The sequence below is a fragment of the Panthera leo genome, chromosome B4 (genome assembly GCF_018350215.1).
Source record: "Panthera leo isolate Ple1 chromosome B4, P.leo_Ple1_pat1.1, whole genome shotgun sequence".
Lineage (NCBI taxonomy): Eukaryota > Metazoa > Chordata > Mammalia > Carnivora > Felidae > Panthera > Panthera leo.
The window spans coordinates 55,849,433-55,869,276 of NC_056685.1; the positions used below are offsets into that span (position 1 = coordinate 55,849,433).

Consider the following 19,844-nt stretch of genomic DNA (forward strand, 5'->3'; position numbering starts at 1 on the left):
ATTTAATAATGACACTCAGATCTCTGACATGTGGACATCTCAGGGGTAGGGAATATGAAAGGATTGTGGGCTGGGATTAAAGAGAATACCAGTTCTGAGCCTGTTGTATAGTACACTTCCAATATTTCCAATTGAAAATATTAATTAACTGATCTCTCTCCCTTGAGGGAAGACACCATGTCCATCTTAATTAAATGTCCCCAGCACATATTGACTACTCAATAAATATTGGTAGAATCTTGAAAATCTTGAAAAATTGAACAGAAAGCCAAGATGTCAAATGTGGCCTAAAATGGGCATACATAGTCCCAGAATACCTTGTAATCCACCCCTTTGTATTTAAAGTCACTAAGACCTATATCTGTTCAGCAATAGTATTAGGTTTAATTTAATATTAGGTTTGAGCAAAAGATCCACTTAATAAAATGGAAAAAACTCAAGTCTTCTCCCTTCCTGTCTTTGTATTAATTAGATATAAAAACCTTTAAATCCACAAGTAGAAATAAAAAGTCTAGATAAACACAGACATTACTTAGATGCAAAGGAGGTTTGTTCAAAGTTGAAAAGGTCTGTCACCAAACTAAGAGATGCATATTACAGAAAAACTAGCTATACAAAACTTTTTATTATTATTATTATTTTTTTTTATTTTAAGTAGGCTCCACACCCAATGTGAGGCTTGAACCCATGACCCTGAGATCAAGAGTCACATGCTGTATCAAAACTGAGCCAGCCTGGCACACCTATGAAAATGTTTTTTCAATGATTAAGAAAATTTAAATGTGGAAAGGATATTAGGTATTACAGAATTATTGTTAATTTTCTTAAGAGTGATAATGTAGTTATACTGTGGAATGTCCTTGTTTCTTCGGAGATACATGCTGAAGTATCTACGGGTGAAGTTTCATGATATCTGTAACTTACATTCAAATTGTTTAAAAATATTGTAGAGGGCAAGATGGAGTCACTTACGTCAAACAGTGACTCATGTCAGGCAACCAAGAGCGTTGCAGCTAAGACCAGATAATGCTGAAACCGGCACAGACTGATGATGCCCAGAACTGACGACCAGCAGAACCTGAAGAGGTCTTGAAAGGCCCAAGGCTGATTAAGCTCCTTTAAAAAGGGGTGACTTTTGCAGCAAACTGTCAGACTCTCCAGACACTAACCCTTTCCCGTCTGACCACCCTGAAAAGGCAACTGGTGCCAAAGCTCTGGCTGACTGGCCTCTGAGCATAGCAGAGATCCTCCACTGCTAGAATATAATTAGCAGTATGCACAGAGAGCTGACCAGACCAGACTGAGGCCTCATCTCTACTATGCATTCATAGATGGACTTTGAGTTGGGTTTCTCAACTTCTCACCTCTTGCTGTATCTTGTTTGTAGTGTGCTTTACTTTGTGTGATATGTATGAAACCAAGTTAAATGTGTAACAAAATGGCATTGAGTTTGGAATCTTGGACCTGCTTTACAATTATGTTAGCCTTGTTTTGTGATTGAATAAAGCTAACACTGTGGAAAGACACAACTCATGTCTGTGCACTCATAATGTGCTTGTGACAAACATATATATAAATAAAATAAAGAGATTAAGCAAATGTTAACAATTAAACATTTTTTAATCTACGTGGAGGGTGTATAGGTATTGTACTATTTTTTCACCTTTCCTGTATGTTTGAACATTTTCAAAATAAAAATGGAAATAAAGGCTGAAAGATGCAGGTTCATCAAATGGGAGAAAAGAGGAGAGGATGTTTTAAAAATGGATAGAAATGAGAGTGTCGTAGGGGTATCTGGGTGGCTCAGTCAGTTAAGCGTCCAACTCTTGATTTCGGCTCAGGTCATGATCTCACAGTTGTGAGATTGAGCCCTGTGTGGGGCTCTGCACTGGGCATGTAGCCTGCTTAAGGTTCTCTCTCTCCCTCTTCCTCTGCCCCTCCCCCCCACACATGCATGCTCTCTCTCTTAAAAGAAAAAGTTAAGGGGCGCCTGGGTGGCTCAGTCAGTTAAGCGGCCGACTTCGGCTCAGGTCATGATCTCGTGGTCCGTGAGTTCGAGCCCCGCGTCAGGCTCTGTGCTGACAGCTCAGAGCCTGAAGCCTGTTTCAGATTCTGCGTCTCCCTCTCTCTGACCCTCCCCCATTCATGCTCTGTCTCTCTCTGTCTCAAAAATAAATAAACATTAAAAAAAATTAAAAAAAAAAAAGAAAAAGTTAAATTAAAAAGAAAAAGAAATGAGAATGTTGTAAAGACAGAAATAAATTTTACCTAATTCACAACTTTGTGGTGAGCTAATTTCCTGTTTGCAATTTATTTATTTGTTTTTGTTTTTGTTTTTTGTATTCCCTGTTTGCAATTTAAAAATATATTTCATCTAGTGCTCGCTTCGGCAGCACATATACTAAAAATATATTTCATCTTATAAATATATTTCAACATATAAAAATGCTGAAAATACTTATCAAGTTTATACATTAGGAAATGCTCATGTAAACCCACTGTCTGATATATCTGTTCATAATTTAAAACTTGTAAAAATTGCGGTGCCTGGGTGGTTCAGTCAGTCGAGCATCTGACTTCCGCTCCGGTCATGATCTCATAGTTGGTGAGTTCCAGCAGCTCATGGGGCTCTGTGCTGACAGCTCAAGCCTACTTCAGATTCTGTCTCCCTCTCTCTCTGCCCCTCCCCCACTCACGCTCTGTCTGTCTCTCAAAAAATAAACGTTAAAAAAAATTGTAGAAATTATTTTTTCTTATAAGAGCATGAAGGAGATTGCCAGTTGCTAATTTATTATGTAATACAGTTATATTTGGAAATGTGGCTGCCAGTTAAAGACTGTTTCCCAGCTTATGTTGTAGCCAGATGCCACCATTGACTAAGTCCTATTGAGCAGAAGTATTATATGCCACATTCAGAACAGAACTTTAAAACGTGGTGTGTGCATTTTTTCAAGTTCTTCCCCTTTTTGTAAGTGAGAACACTGCCTAAGACTCAGCTTCAAGCCAAAGAGACACCTAAGTGCAGGGGTTCTTAATCTCAGGTTCATGAACTTGAATGGGAAAATATTATATCCTTGTCTTCACTAGCTTCTAGCTGAAATTAATATTTTCTTTAATTATGAATGTAAACAGCAAACCACACTGTAGTATTAGCAATACCTATGAATTTTTCACCCCAAAAATATTTTCATATCACATTACAATTTTTTCAGATCTCTCTAAATATCATTTATGCTCAACAGTACTTCAAGGTTATGGTGGTTATTAGATCGTTGTTAGATTATGATGCTTAATGAATTAAGTATATTTATTATTATATCACTATTTAGAAAACTATTTTGATAACTGTAATCTGGTATAATTTGTTCCCTTTATTTTTTTACATGTTTTTATTTATTTATTTTTGAGAGAGTGAGTGTGCAAGTCGGGGAGGGGCAGAGAGAGAGGCAGACAGAGGACCTGAAGCAGGCTCTACGTGGACAGCAGAGAGCCTGATGTGGGGCTCCAACTAACAAACCATGAGATCATGACCTGAGCCAAAGTTAGACACTTAACTGACTGAGCCACCCAGGCGCCCTTGTTTCCTTTATTTTTTTTAACTTCTTTTTAAACTTTTTAAAAAAATTTATTTATTTAGTTTGAGAGACACAGAGACAGCACGAGTAGGAGGGGGCAGACAGAGGGGGAGAGAGAGAGAGAGAGAGAGAGAGAGAGAGAGAGAGAGAGAGAGAGAATACCACGCAGGCTCTGCACTGTCAGTGCAGAGGGGCTCCAACCCATGAACCCTGAGATCATGACTTGAGCCAAAACCAAGAATCGGATGCTTAACCGCCTGAGCCACCCAGGCGCTCGAATTTCTTTCCTTTATATCTAAATGTATTTCATTTTATGCATTAAAAAAATGTATTTTATTTTATGTATCATTTTGAGAGTTGGTCTATAAGCTTGAATAGAGTGCCGGAGGAGTTTATAGCACAAAAATGGTTAAGAACTATTGCCCTAACCTGAAACTAATACAATATTGTATACAATTATTTTTCAGTCAAAAAACAAAACAAAACAAAAAAAAAGAACTCTTGCCCCAGGCAATGGTGGAGACACAGGATGGAAAGTATAAGATTCGTTTAATGACTGTTTACCCCAGAACCTGCAGGAAACTCAGTTCAGTCACCTCAGGATTGTTACCTAAGAGCACACTAAATAACAACACTTTAAGTCATTGTATGTTGGGGTGTCTTTTAAATAAAAGTTTGCCTTAAATACACAGGGCATAGATGTGGCTAGAAAATATAAAATAATACACCTGAAATTTTGATGTTTATGTGGTTAAATGGCATAATAAGGAATTGGAGGAGTTTCAGAAAGAGACGGTATACTGGGACTAGTGTTTGAAGAGATAATAAGCAGGATAGCCTAGAAATGAAAAAAGTCATGAATCTTGAAAATCAGGATATATACCAAAGTTCAAAATAAAATACTGTAAAATAAAAATAAAATAATCTACACCAAGGCCCATCATAGTGAAAACAAAACTAGATCATCTTAAAAGAAAAAAAATGCAGTACCCCTGTAACAAAAATATTCTACTGATATTAGAATAATATTCAAGATATATCATTAATTTAAAAAGCAAGGTCAAAATAGCACATAAAACATGCTACCCATTTGTGGAGTGTGTGTGTGTATTATTGTAGTTAACAACCAGCCCACAAATTTCATGGAGGTTAATAAACGACTCTTCTGAACCAGTATAATTTGGCTCCAGGACACCACTGATTGTAACTAAAATAGAATGCAAATCCACAGTGATGGCAAGAGATTTTTTTCCTCCTGACACCAATACATGGTATCTTTCCCAATACAATTTCTCCAACTCTGCATCAACTAAGTGTGTTACAATTCAATTCAAGGTAGACACTAATTACCCAGTCCTAATGTCAAACTCCACAGATTTAAGTGATCAGTCTCACAGGAGTGATCACACTTCTTCTTCTTCTTCTTTTTTTTTTCAGTGTTTATTTATTTTTGAAGGAGAGACAGAGCATGAGCGGACTTGGGGCAGAGAGAGGGAGACCCAGAATTCGAAATGGGCTCCAGGCTCTGAGGTGTCAGCACAAAGCCCAATGCAGGACTTGAACTCACAAACCACGAGATCATGACCTGAGCTGAAGTCAAACGCTTAACCGACTGAGCCGCCCAGGCGCCCCTAAGGGGGGATGTCACTTCAGATGCCAGTCACAAGTATCAGGTCCCAGGTTAGCCACACTTCTGTCTAACTTGGCTACAAATACCGGGGTTCCCTCAAGCCCACCCGACTCAGGTTCAACAATTTGCTAGAACAACTTGCAGAACCCAAGAAAATGCTTTACTTGCTATTACAGTTTATTATAAGAGATACAAATGAATAGCCTGATGAAGAAGTACAAGGGTGAGGTCCAGAAGATTACTGAACCCACGAGCCTGTGGAGCTGGGTGTACCACCCTCGTAACATGTGGATGTATTCACCAACTTGGGAGTTCCCCAAACCTCATCATTTGCAGGGTTTTGTGGAAGTTTCATCTTATGGTTCCTACGTTCAAGCCCTGCTTTAGGCTCTGTGCTGACAGTGAGGAGCCTGCTTAGGATTCTCTCTCTCCCTCTGTCTCTTTTTCTCTCTCTCTCAAAATAAATAAAATAAATAAATAAAATGGGGGTTCCTGGGTGGCTCAGTCAGTTGAATGTTCAACTTTGGCTCAGGTCATGATATCCCAGTTCGTGAATTTTAGCCTCACATCAGGATCTGTGCTGTCAGCACAGAGCCCACTTTGGACCTCTGTCCCCCTTTCTCAGCCCCTCCCCTGCTTGTGCTCTCTCTCCTTCTCAAAAATAAATATTAAAAATAATTTTTAGGGCGCCTGGGTGGCTCAGTCGGCTAAGCGTCCGACTTCGGCTCAGGTCACGATCTCACTGTCCATGGGTTCGAGCCCCGCGTCGGGCTCTGTGCTGACGGCTCAGAGCCTGGAGCCTGTTTCAGATTCTGTGTCTCCCTCTCTCTGACCCTCCCCCGTTCATGCTCTGTCTCTGTCTCAAAAATAAATAAACGTTAAAAAAAAATTTTTTTAAATAATTTTTAAGAAGTAAAAGCATTTGAAAAATCTAAAATATCAACAAAGAATACCTCAGTTTTTTATTTTTTATGTTTTATTTTATTTTATTTTATTTTATTTTTTAATGTTTATTTATTTTTGAGAGACAGAGTGTGAGCTGGGGGCAGGGGGGCAGAGAGAGACTGGAACCGAGGATCTGAAGTGGGCTCTGTGCTGACAGCAGACAGCCTGATACAGGGCTTGAACCCATGAACCCTGAGATCATGACCTGAGCCGAAGCTGGCTGCTTAACCGACTGAGTCCCTCAGGCACCCCTTCCGTGTTTTTTGAATGTGAGAAAAATTCTGTTGTAATCAAGCTGTTTTAGAAATAGCAAGAGTAGGGGCGCCTGGGTGGCTCAGTCGGTTGAGCGTCTGACTTCGGCTCAGGTCACGATCTCGCGGTCCGTGAGTTCGAGCCCCACGTCGGGCTCTGGGCTGATGGCTCAGAGCCTGGAGCCTGCTTCCGATTCTGTGTCTCCCTCTCTCTCTGACCCTCCCCCGTTCATGCTCTGTCTCTCTCTGTCTCAAAAATAAATAAACTTAAAAAAAAAAAATTAAAAAAAAAAAAGAAATAGCAAGAGTATTCAAAGTATTTTAGAAGGCTCTATAACCTTGGTAACAAAAGTAAGGAACACTGTAAGAAAATAACATCATAGACAAATCTCACTTATGAATGTAGACCCAAAGTCATAAATAAAACTTGAAAAAAATCATGACCAGATAAGGTTTATTCCATGACTATAAGCATGGTCTATCTAACATCAGAAAATCTGTAACAATTTATCATATTATTTCATGTTCAAATATTTACACTAAAAGTATTCTCACACATGTCAAGTCATGTACAAAGGTCTTCACTGCTGCCCTTTTATTTTTTTTTTAATTTTTTTTTTAAACGTTTATTTATTTTTGAGACAGAGAGAGACAGAGCATGAACGGGGGAGGGTCAGAGAGAGAGGGAGACACAGAATCGGAAGCAGGCTCCAGGCTCTGAGCCATCAGCCCAGAGCCCGACGCGGGGCTCGAACTCACGGACCGTGAGATCGTGACCTGAGCTGAAGTCGGACACTTAACCGACTGAGCCACCCAGGCGCCCCACTGCTGCCCTTTTAGTTTAATTTTTTAAAAAATGCAAGTAATCTTTTTTTTTTTTTTAAAGTAAGCTCTATGCCCACCATGAGCCTCAAACTCATCACCCTGTGATCAAAAGTCCTAAGCTCTATGGACTGAGCCAGCCACCAGGTGCCCTCCCCAAAACTAGAAATAATCTAAATGCTTTTCAATAAGAGAGTAGATAAGCAAACTGTATATTATTCACTGTATGGATTCCTTTGCAGCAATTGGATTGAATCCATTGCATATATATGCATGTTTAAATCTCAGATAATTTTTAATGAAAATTTGTGTAATATTTGTAAGCGTGAAAAATATTATACAGTGTTAATGGATACATACATGTATGGTAAAATATATGAAAACATGGATAGGAAGAATATACATATATACATATACATATCAATTTCAGGATAGCTGTTCTTCTGGGGAAAGATAAAGGAAAACAAGGCAAGAGGATTTCATCTCTATAATGTTTTATTCCTTAGGAAATATGACTGAATTTGCTAAATCTGGATTATGTGAACATGATTGGTTGTAATGTTGTTCTTGGTACTCCTCTAGTAAGTTCTCATTATTTCATTTTTAAAAAGTTAGAGATGTTTGCTTGATGCGACTAAAATAAAATGTTTGATTATAAAGAGGGCAATAATAGCTCCTACTGAGACCATAAAGCCACAGTTAATTATACAGTAGTTCTAATATTGACATATGATTTCAGTTTATATGGAAATGTACTGTTTTAGGACTACCTCCTTAGTTTCATTCATTACCATATCAAAAGCGTATGTCTTCAGAGTTTGTATCCTTGGGAACCTTCCTGGTTGCTAGGTAGACCAATAAAAGCCCTAAGATTCACATTCAGTTGTCCATGACGGTTACTAAGCTAAAAAGAACCAAGGAGAGATAGGGGAGGAACTCGTGTATTCTGACCAAATTAGAGTTTTAGTGTAATGTTCAGCCGAGATCTAAAATACCACATTAAAAAAATTAAAAAATAAAATACCACATTAAGCCCCTTGAAGAGTACAGAGAGATCTAGAACAGTCACTGCTCTCAAATAAGTTCCATTTTAGTTTATTCACTTAAAATGTAACAATAGAGTATGACAACGAATGGTAAATATAATAGGAATTCAGAGGCAGAAAAACATCTCTGTGAAGTGAGATGCTTGGTGAGATTTCAAGGGGAAAATGAGGGCCTGGGTGGGAAATAAAGGGTGAGAACTGTTCAGAGAAAGGAGCAAGGTGGGAACCAAGTCAGGGTTTAGGAAGAGGAAGTAGGAGGCCATAGAGCAGAGTGTATGAGATGAATACCTCTTGCTTTGTCCACTACAATATATTTCAAATTATTTTCCTTTATTTTTAAAATATAAGCAACACTATTTTATTTTATTTTATACATAGGTAATTTTCCCAGTTAAGTAGAGATATGGTGTAAAAAAATAATTTAGAACCGAATTACCAGATGATTTCAATGCAGTAGAAGATGAAGGATGGGAAAATCCAAAGTGAGGTAAAAGTTTTGTCTTGCTTGAGGGGAGGATGTTAATGATCAATTAATTCTTTATGTGAAAACAGTATAAATATGTTTCTTACTCTACTTCTTTTTTTTTAAGTTTTTAAAAAAATTTTACTTATTTATTTTTGAGAAGGGGAGGGTAGAGGGGCAGAGAGCAAGGGGATCCCAGGCAGGCTTAGTCAGCATGGAGCTGGACGTGGGGTTCAAACTCATAAACTGTGAGATAACGACCCGAGTCAAAATCAAGAGTCAGCCGCTTAATGGACTGAACCACCCAGGCACCCCAAGACTTTTTAAGTAAGCTCTGCATGCAATGTGGGTTGGATGCCAAGTGCCCCTTACTCTACTTACTTCTGTATTATTTATGTGTCATGAGCAAGAGCTACCAGTCCAGATCAACTTCTTTCTCTACATTCGTTTTTTTAATGTTTATGTATTTTTGAGAGAGAGAGAGAGAGGGAGAGAGAGGACACATGCATGCACACAAGTCGGGGAGGGGCAGAGGGGCTTGGGCAGAGAATCTGAAGTGAGCTCTGCACTGACAGCAGTGAGCCAGATGTGGGGCCCGAACTCATGAACTGGGAGATCATGACCTGAGCCTAAGTTGATGCTCAACCGACTGAGCCACACAGGCTCCCCTCTACATTAATTTTACTTTAGGAGACGTGCTGCCTATCCCTACCACTGGCCCTTGAATGAATGAAGCCCGCCTTCTCCATTCCAGAACCATTCTCTAATTCTGCATCTCAGAGAGGAGGATGTAGGATATGCTCAGAGAGGATATTTAGGATGTATTCTCTCACAGAAGTCCCCGGAGCGCCTTATGCAAATTCATCTACTTCCACTCTGTGGGTAACCAGCTTTACATTTCAGGAGTCACAGGGAGTGACAGACCTGATGGAGCAATGAAAGATATTTGCTCTGCTCTGACATTTGTATGAAGAATAGGGCCATTCAATGTGGCGCCTGCATGGCTCAGTCTGTTAAGTGTCCAACTTGGGCTTGGGTCATGATCTTGAGGTTCTTGGGTTTGAGCCCTGCCTAGGGCTCTGTGCTGACAGCCCAGAGCCTGGAGCCTGCTTCAGATTCTGTGTCTCCCTCTCCTTCTGCCTCTCCCCTGCTCTCGCTGTCTCTCTGTGTCTCTCAAACATAAATAAAACATTAAAAAATATATTAAAAAATAAATTAATTAAAAATTAAAAAAAGAGAAATATATTCAAAAATAAAACTCAACATGACTTTGAAAGATAACTTTGATGCAGGGAGTTTAGGAAAGAGGACAGTGTCAAAGAATACCATTTTGGCATGAAAAACTGGACATAACAAGCCTGCTTCAGATTCCCCCTCCATCACTCTCTGCCTGTCCCCCACTCACACACTGTCACTCTCTCAAATATAAATAAACATTAAAAAAAAAAAAAAAGAGGGGCGCCAGCGTGGCTCAGTCGGTTAAGCGTCCGACTTCCGCTCAGGTCATGATCTCACGGTTCCTGGGTTCTAGCCCCACATCTGGCTCTGTGCTGACCGCTTGCCGTCTTGAGCCTGCTGCGGATTCTGTGTCCCCCCCTGTCTCTCTGCCTCTCCCCCACTCGTGCTCTGTCTCACTGTGTCTCAAAAATAAATAAATGTTAAAAAAAACCAAACAGAATAGGGCCATTCTAGTGACTTTTCTTTCAAACAATATCAAAACGTGTCTCACTCTGCTATATGTAAAATATCCGTAATATCTCCTTGGTCCATAGAAGAGGTCTCAAAACATTTTAGTTCCTTTGTCTTCTCTCTTTAGTTACCACCACTCTTATTATTTGTCCTAGTTCTTTTAAAATTCTTTTTTGATCCAAGAGTCTTTTTCTCTTGGATATTATGTAGCTTATTTTCCATCCAAGTAGATCAATGAGAGCAATAAAGTAAAGGAACAGGGTGTTTAAGGGTAAATCCGAGACTAAAGCACACAAGCAAGAAGAGGAGGAGTGGGGTGGGAGGTGGGAAAGAGCTAGTATCTGGGCATCAAGGAGTATTTGGACTTTGTAGTTGTGACAAGTACCAATCGGTGTTACTGTTAAGTATATCGAATGTTAGAATGTCTTGAATCTGATATTTATCATAGTCATTGCATATGGGTTTTGTTTTTTTGTTTTTTGTTTTTTGTTTTTTTTGTCTTTGATTACTTAGAAAGTTTTCAGATATCAGAAATTTTTAATACTATTCTGGATAAATCAAGATGCAACCAAAAACCTCTTAATTGGCAAAATATGAAACTTTATTCTTTATTTTTTTTAATATATGAAATTTATTGTCAAATTGTTTTCCATACAACACCCAGTGCTCATCCCAACAGGTGCCCTCCTCAATACCCATCACCCACCCTCCCCTCCCTCCCACCCCCCATCAACCCTCAGTTTGTTCTCAGTTTTTAAGAGTCTCTTATGCTTTGGCTCTCTCCCACTCTAACCTCTTTTTTTTTTTTCTTCCTCTCCCCCATGGGTTCCTGTTATGAAACTTTATTCTTTAAAGTGAAGAGCTTGGGGAGCCTGGGTGGCTCAGTTGGTTAAGCATCTTGATTTCAGCTCAGGTCATGATCTCACAATTTGTGAAATCGAGCCCCACGTTGGGCCCTGCACTAACAACAAGGAGCCTGGTTGGGATTCTCTCCTTCTCTCTCTGCCCCTACCCCACTTGCTCTCACTTGCTCTCTCTCTCTCAAAATAAATAAGTAAACTTTTTTTTTTTTAATGTTTATTTATTTTTGAGAGAGACAGAGACAGACTGTGAGCAGGTTAGGGACAGAGAGAGAGGGAGACACAGGATCCGAAGCAGGCTCTAGGCTCCCAGCCGTCAGCACAGAGCCCGATGCGGGGCTCGAACTCACGAGCTGTGAGATCAAGACCTGAGCTGAAGTCAGAGGATCAATCGACTGAGCCACCCAGGCGCCCCTAAATAAGTGAACTTAAAAAAAAAAAAATAAAGCTAAGAGCTTGCTTGATTGCCTTCAATGTAACTATTGATTTTAATCTTATTATGAAAAATTCTTAATACTCACAAAAGTGAAGAGACTGATACACTGAACCCTAATTAATACATGAAGCACCCAAATGTAAAACTGATAATTATTTTGCCACACTGGTTTCATCTACCCTCCTTTTCTTTCTTTTTGTTGCTAAAGTATTTTGAAGTAAATCCAAGACTTCATGAGACTTCATCTCACCTACTTATAATTCTTCTGATTTTTAATTGAATTATCAAGTAGTTAACAGAAAACAGGATATTACAGGAAGTATCTAGTGAGGTACAAAGTGCAGTAATTAATCTTTTCTCATTTAATCAAAGCGAGCAGCAGGGCTCTAGTAATATCATTATACTTAGAAATGGAAATTAAAAAAAAAAAAAACAAGGAAGCAGTTTTAAGTACTTTTAAGCCCTACTTCTGTTTTCCTTCCTCTTGACCTATTCCCTATTAACAACTGGCCACTGGGTACTCTGGCCTCTCAGTGTAACTAGGATATATGTGAATCATACTTATGTAATCCATCAAGTGATTGGCAGGATCCTAGGAACAGTTCAAATAGAAGTTTTTATTTTTACAGCAAAATCCTGGCCCTTCTCTCTGGGACATCTTTGAAGTCCTTTTTATTTTAACACTTCCATTTATGTTACTATTATTATAAGTTTGTATCAGTATCTTAGAATAATTGTTCTTAGTTTCACACGAAAAAAAGATGTGAAGAAATAAAATACCCAATGTTGATGAAGATATAGATGGTGCATTTCCAGTGGGAGTATGGGTAAGTTGATGCATGGAAATAAAAACCTGGTTTGGTAATAATAATTGAATACCAAGTTGCAATATTTGGTATTTAAAATTCTGTTAGCCTGTTCATAATTGAACAGGAGAAAAAAAATTCTTAATGTAGGAATGACCTTCCCTCTGCCAAAACTTGGAGTGAAAATGCTGACTGCTTTTTTTTATTTTTTAATTAAGCTTATTTACTTGGGTTGGGGGGAAAGGCAGAGAGAAAGGGAGAGAGAGAGAAGCCCAAGCAGGCTGTGTGCTGTCACCTCAGAGCCTGATGTGGGGCAGGATCCCATGAACCATGAGATCATGACCTGAGCCAAAATCAAGAGTCAGACACTCAACCAACCTGGCCACCCAGGCGCCCCTGCTTTTTTTTTTTTTTTACATTCCAGCTTCCCATGTTTTTCCTCCAGAAAGATCACTCTGCCAGACTGAAATGAAGGACTTGTGAGATGCAAAATTTGAGATTGGAAAAGGGTGAGGAAATAAAAAAGCAAATTGACTTAGAGTCATTTAAGAAACAAGTGACAAATTGGGGATGGAAAAAGGGAAAGCAGTTGAGAAAAGGGAAAGAGAATATTGATTGTGGTTTGTCAGTAAGGGGCTCCAGCATAATGTGGGTTTATGGAAAATTGAAAGAAGAGAAAAAGAGATGTGGGAAGTGTTGGTGGGTATGTGAATCGAAGTTTATTAACAATTTTAGATGAGAGACAAGTTGATTATTAGAATCCCCTCAAAAATATTTTGGCTGTTGGGGCACCTGAGTGGTTCAGTTGGTTAGGTCTCCGACTTCGGCTCAGGTCATGATCTCATAGATCATGGGTTTAAGCTCCACATCAGGCTCTGTGCTGACAGCTCAGAGCCTGGATCCTGCTTCAGGTTCTGTCTCTGTCTCTCTCAGCCCATCCCCTGCTCACGCACTCTCTCTCTCAAATATAAACATTAAACAATTTTTTTTTTAGTATTTTGGCTATTTGAACTATACTTCTTTGAGAATGTCTCCATTCATCAACAAATATATTTCTATGCTGGTACATCTTATTTGAAAATTCCTTTTTGATGAAAGCATAAGTTTCTACCAAGTGCATATATTCGAGTTAATATACCATTCTTCTATAACTGTGTTCATATTATTTCCATTTTTCTACTACTTAAAAACCACTGTGATGAATATATTTGTACTCATGGCTTCTTTCCTGTTTAAGATATTTCACTAGCATAGATGCACAGAAATAGAATTACAGAATGAAAATTATAAATGTTTTATACTGTCAAATTGTTTTTTTTGTTTAAACGTATCAACTTATACACACTCCCACTAGATGTTTTTTAAGAACAGTCATCATATATACCTTCATCAACACTGCATGCTTACTTTCTTCCTTCCTTCCTCCCTTTTTTTTTTTTTTTATAGTCTTGAGGTCTTTTATTTTTTCTACACTTATGCCATGAATTCATAGGGAATGGGTTCTGGCAGCTTAGACTCCTTTCAATCGGCTCTCATGAAGTGTGTTTCTCTGGGTAGAGCAGGCTGGTGCTTCAGTTGAACCCAAGTATCTTTCTCTTCATTTTCCTTCTTTTTCTGATCATTCCCTTCAGGAAGCTATCTCTGCTCTTTGTGTGCTTAACACACTTAATACATACATTAATTCTATTGGCAAGAATCTTGCCCTTAACTTGTATGTTTACAACAGTGCCAGCCAACAGCATGCTGGCTAACACTGTAGGTTCTTCCAGTTTTGCCACCATAACATTTGTGGGGCATTCCTTTTTGAACAGTGCCCATTCCCTTGATGTCTACAATATTATCTTTCTTGCAGATTCTCATATATGTGGCCAAAGGAAGCACTCCGGGTTTTCTAAAAGGCCTAAAGAAGGTAGCAGGTGCTCTTCCTCTTTCCTTTTGTGTTAGTCATTTTGGCGAATTGCTGGAAGATGGTGGTCCCTGGGTGTTTTATTTCTTAGTGTCTTTTTTTATGTGATTGTTTCAATGACTTTTATTATGCTTGCCAAATCATAAGATTGGACAAACTTTCCTATTCTCATCAGAAAATAATAGCTATCAGGGCATCTGGGTGGCTAAGTTGGTTAAGCATCCGATTATTGATCTCAGTTCAGGTCTTGATCCCAGGGTTGTAAGTTCTAGCCCCATGTCCAGTGCAGAGCCTACTCAAAATAAATAAATAAATAAATAAATAAATAAATAAATAAATAAATAAATAAATAAAATAATAAAAATAATAATGACTACCATCTTTGAAAGAAGACTACCTCCTTCCATTTTGACCTCAAACTTTCTAACTGATTAAGTTCTTCTTTTCAGCTTATCTCTTAAATCAGGCAAAAGACCCTGTGGGCAAGTATCCCCTTGAGGACTGCCCTGGGCCGGCAAGACGCCACCCATGAGAATGATGACCTGACCTTTACTGCCTCCCAGAATATACCCACTGACCTGTGTCCCACATTTTAAAAATATAAACCTGGAAGTATTTTCAGCACTTTGGACATTAGTCCACCGTCTTGTTGGCCTTACTGAAATAAATTCCTTTCTTATTTCACCACCACTTCTCTCTGTACCTTTGGGTTCTGTGGGCAGCAAGTGGCTGAACCTGGTCTGTCTAGGACTACTGGATCCAGGAGTTATATTGCACCCCTGTGTCCTGGAGGCTACATCTTAGATTACTTTACATTTTCCTCTTAAAGTAATTTAAAAAAAAAATTTTTTTAACGTTCATTTATTTTTGAGAGACAGAGAGAGAGAGAGACAGAACGAGAGGGGAGGAACAGAGAGAGAAGGAGACACAGAAACTGAAGCAGGCTCCAGACTCTGAGCTGTCAGCACAGAGCCTGAGGTGGGGCTGGAACCCGTGAACCACGAGATCATGGCCTGAGGTGAAGTCAGTTGCTTAACAGACTGAGCCACCCAGGCGCTCCCTCTTAACGTAATTTTGATAGATTATCCCTTATGTTTTTTTCTATTCTCTCTCTCCTTTCCCCACTTCTGTTCTCCTCCCTCCCTCCTTCCATTCCTCCTTTCCCTAGTTTCCCCTAATTTTTTGGTAAAGCTGTTTTATATATTTTTTGAAATATATTTTATTTTTATTTTTTTAAGTTTTTTTTTTTTTTTTTAAGTTTATTTATTTGAGAGAGAGAGGGTGTGAGAAGGAGCGGGGGAGGGCAGAGAGAAAGGGAGAGAGAGAACCCCAAGAAGACTCTGTGCTGTCAGTGCAGAGTTCAACGCCGGGCTCAAACTGTGAGAATCATGAGATCATGACCTGAGTCGAAATCAGAAGTAGAATACTTAACTATTGAGTCACCAAGGCCCCACTGAAATATATTTTAAAAGAACAAAAACAAACTCTCTACCCTGGTAATATTCACCTTGTGTGCTTTTAGCAATGCAAAGGGACCTCATTCACTCACACACTCTCTTTCTTTTTTTTATTTTTTTTATTTTTTTTTATTTTTTAATATATGAAATTTACTGTCAAATTGGTTTCCATACAACACCCAGTGCTCATCCCAAAAGGTGCCCTCCTCAATACCCATCACCCACCCTGCCCTCCCTCCCACCCCCCATCAACCCTCAGTTTGTTCTCAGTTTTTAACAGTCTCTAATGCTTTGGCTCTCTCCCACTCTAACCTCTTTTTTTTTTTTTTTTTTTTTCCTTCCCCTCCCCCATGGGTTTCTGTTATGTTTCTCAGGATCCACATAAGAGTGAAACCATATGGTATCTGTCTTTCTCTGTATGGCTTATTTCACTTAGCATCACACTCTCCAGTTCCATCCATGTTGCTACAAAAGGCCATATTTCATTTTTTCTCATTGCCACGTAGTATTCCATTGTGTATATAAACCACAATTTCTTTATCCATTCATCAGTTGATGGACATTTAGGCTCTTTCCATAATTTGGCTATTGTTGAGAGTGCCGCTATAAACATTGGGGTACAGGTGCCCCTATGCATCAGTACTCCTGTATCCCTTGGATAAATTCCTAGCAGTGCTATTGCTGGGTCATAGGGTAGGTCTATTTTTAATTTTCTGAGGAACCTCCACACTGCTTTCCAGAGCGGCTGCACCAATTTGCATTCCCACCAACAGTGCAAGAGGGTTCCTGTTTCTCCACATCCTCTCCAGCATCTATAGTCTCCTGATTTCTTCATTTTGGCCACTCTGACTGGCGTGAGGTGGTATCTGTCACACACTCTCTTTCTATTTCCTATTTAGTTTATCTTGTTTGTGCCTTGAGGCAGCACGAAAAGATCTAAATCTTCACTAATCTGTTCAACCTCCTCCGAACATACTCTTCATTCTCTTCTAGAACTGACAGCAGAATATCAGGTGCGGTGTTCAACTGTGATGTGTAATGTGAATTACACATCATTTGTACAACCGCCAGGCGCTCTCTTTGGATGGGGGCCTGAGGCACTGGCGGGGAAAGGATTCACCCAAGTTAGACCAAAGGAGATAGAAGTTTATTGAGCACATCACAGGGGAGCTGCAGGCAGGACAGCAGAGGAGACACCATCGCTATGAGGTGGTGTTGGGGGGGGGGGCAAAGTTAGAGGGCGGAGGGAGAGAATATGGGGCTTACTGACTTAATGTAAATAGCCTATTGGTTAGTCGCTTATTGTGTTTATTGTATTCAGTTCGGTGGGGTGGGTGCCATAGGCCCTTTTGCCTTACTCAAGTTTCCATTACTCAAGCCTGTTGCCTAAAAGCAGCCTTTACAAAAACCACAACAGAAAATAATGGGAATTATCTCTTAATAGATTTCAATTGCCTTATACTGCTAAGTTTTAATAAAAAGTTTATCTCTCCTTGAAGAGAGCTATATACCTCATCATGGTGTTCTCTCAAAGTGTTTATGAAGATTAGTGATACTCATACAGTATGTAGAACACTGGCTGACATAAAGAAGTGTTTAAAAACGTTAGTTGTAGAAGTTCCCAGAAGGCACGTGTACAATCGATCAAGATTTTCTGGTTATATTTACCCACACCCTCATTAAAAGAGTACTATTCTTTTGCATTTATTTTTGTGACATTACAAATTAATAGAAATTCTATAAGTGTCTGATTTGAACTCAGTTCAGCAGAAATATTACTTTCTTTCATTGAGAAACTCATCCATGTTTGGTAAACATAGTTATATATCAAAAACAAAGAGGATTCTTTAATTGCAGGTCAGCTCAAATATTCTTAAATTGTTTTTTTTTTTAAGATTTTGTTTTATTTATTAAAAAAAATTTTAATGTTTATTTTTGAGAGAGAGAGAGAGAAAGAGAGAGAGAGAGAGAGGGAGAGAAAATGCAAGCCAGGGGAGGGGGGGTGCAGAGATAGAGGGAGACACAAAATCCAAAGCAAGCTAGAGGTTTCAAGCAGTCAGCACAGAGCCCGAAATGGGGCTTAAACCCACGGACTGTGAGTTCATGACCTGAGCTGAAGTCTGGAGGCTTAAGTGACTGAGCCACCCAGGTGCCCCTTAACATTTTATTTTTAAGTAATCTCTACACCCAATGTGGGGCCTAAACTCACAACTCCGAGACCAAGAGTTGTCCACTCTTATGACTGGGCCAGCCAGGCAGCCCAAATACTCTTAAATTGTAAAGTAATTAGTTCAGGTTCTTTTTTTGCCAGGAAATAAAAGATGAACAAGACAGACATAAATGTCTAAATTGTTGCTAAGCTGGATTTTTACTTAATACCACGTCTGAAAATATTTCACCTGTATTTGAGGAAATTTTATGTTCACATTAAACAATTTACCCAAGTTAACAGATAGGAGGAGACCTGTAGCCAGACTCATAAAGCTGAGAAAATAACCATATCAATGCCAATGTTATTTTACTTAAAATCTTAAAGGTATGCCATCACATATAAGAATATAAACTAGGGGTGCCTGGGTGGGTGGCTCAGTCGATTAAGCATCCCACTCTTGATTTTGGCTCAGGTCACAATCTCACGATTCATGATATTGAGCCCTGTGTTGGGCTTTGAGCTGACAGCTTGGAGACTGCTAGGGATTCTCTCTCTCCCTCTCCTCTGCCCCTCCCCTAATGGTGTTCTCTCACTCTCTCATAAACAAACAAAAACAAACAAACATACAAACAAAGATTTAAAAAAATCTAAATTGGAGTGCCTGGGTGGCTCAGTCGATTAAGCATCCGACTTCAGCTCAGGTCATGATCTCTCACAGTCTGTGAGTTCAAGCCTTGCGTCAGGCTCTGTGCTGACAGCTCAGAGCCTGGAGCCTGCCTCAGATTCTGTGTCTCCCTCTGTCTCTGCCCCTCCCCCACTCACGCTCTGTCTCCCTCTGTCTCTGAAAAATGAATAAACCTTAAAAAAATTTTTTTTAATCTAAACAAAATTAAATTTGCTTTTTAACAATGTTTTTTAATCACTGTATCACTATTTATTTCTTTGAAGAATATTTCCAAGCACATATTTGAGTATGTGCCAAGTTGAAAGTCCCACTCTTATGAGAAATGAATCACGAAACAAAGTTCAAATGAAAGTTTTGCAACCCTAGCCACAGCACATTTAAGGTTGGAATAGTTAAACACAAAGGAAAATTTCGAGGGAATGTCTCAGTGAATGAAAGACAACTCACAAGAAGTAGAGCCCTGTAAGAGCATAAAAGTATGAAGAATTTCCTACTTCCAAAAACATTTCTTAGTCTAGTTATATCAAAACTGTCATGCACTTTATATTTGTAGTACAAATAGTTAATGAGTTACTTGAAGAAGTTAAACAATCGTGTAGAATTGCAAGCCTCAGGTCATATTCCACCATCTAGCTCACTATCACCTTACTGGGAAATTAAGATCTCTTAGAACTGTTCATTGACTTCACAGTAATAAATTTGCAAAAGCCTGAAGTAAACAAAGTGATCCTTAGAAAGCCAACGCAATTTAGATGTTTTTCATAATTTTAACAGGTATATTAGTGTCAGCAATTTGGTGAAAAATAAAATCAATTATCAGCTCTGTTAGGTAAATCTCCTGTAATCTTATGAAAAAGGTCTAAATAACCTGGCACATTCAGCACTTTATACTCAGGAACATCAATAACTTTTCCAAAATGTGCTAGTCATCCAAAACTTAACTTCAACTTTCATGATGAGAAATACAAGTAACTTTTTTAATTCTTTAATTAATTCAATCATTTTCTAAGTGACTACTATGTGGCAGGCATTGTGCTGGGTAGGTGATACAAAAATGTTTAAATATAGCTCCTATCTTTACAGAGCATATACCTAGTTAGGGGAAAAGAACCATAAACAGG

General features: G+C 38.9%; 1 protein-coding gene across 3 annotated transcripts in view; it reads left to right on the forward strand.

Moving 5' to 3' along the window:
• Positions 1 to 19,844, forward strand: part of ETNK1 (ethanolamine kinase 1) — a 140,145-nt gene that overhangs the window by 39,515 nt on the left and 80,786 nt on the right. Inside the window, exons 1-2 of one of the 3 annotated variants that reach the window (XM_042946047.1) lie at positions 7,788 to 7,804; positions 8,648 to 8,756. The exons of 1 other annotated variant lie outside the window; for it this stretch is intronic. The gene's annotated coding sequence lies outside the window, so the exon portion shown is untranslated. Of the gene's footprint in view, positions 1 to 7,787; positions 7,805 to 8,309; positions 8,416 to 8,647; positions 8,757 to 19,844 lie in introns of those variants that run through there. One more of the 3 variants, XM_042946049.1, reaches the window with a different exon arrangement.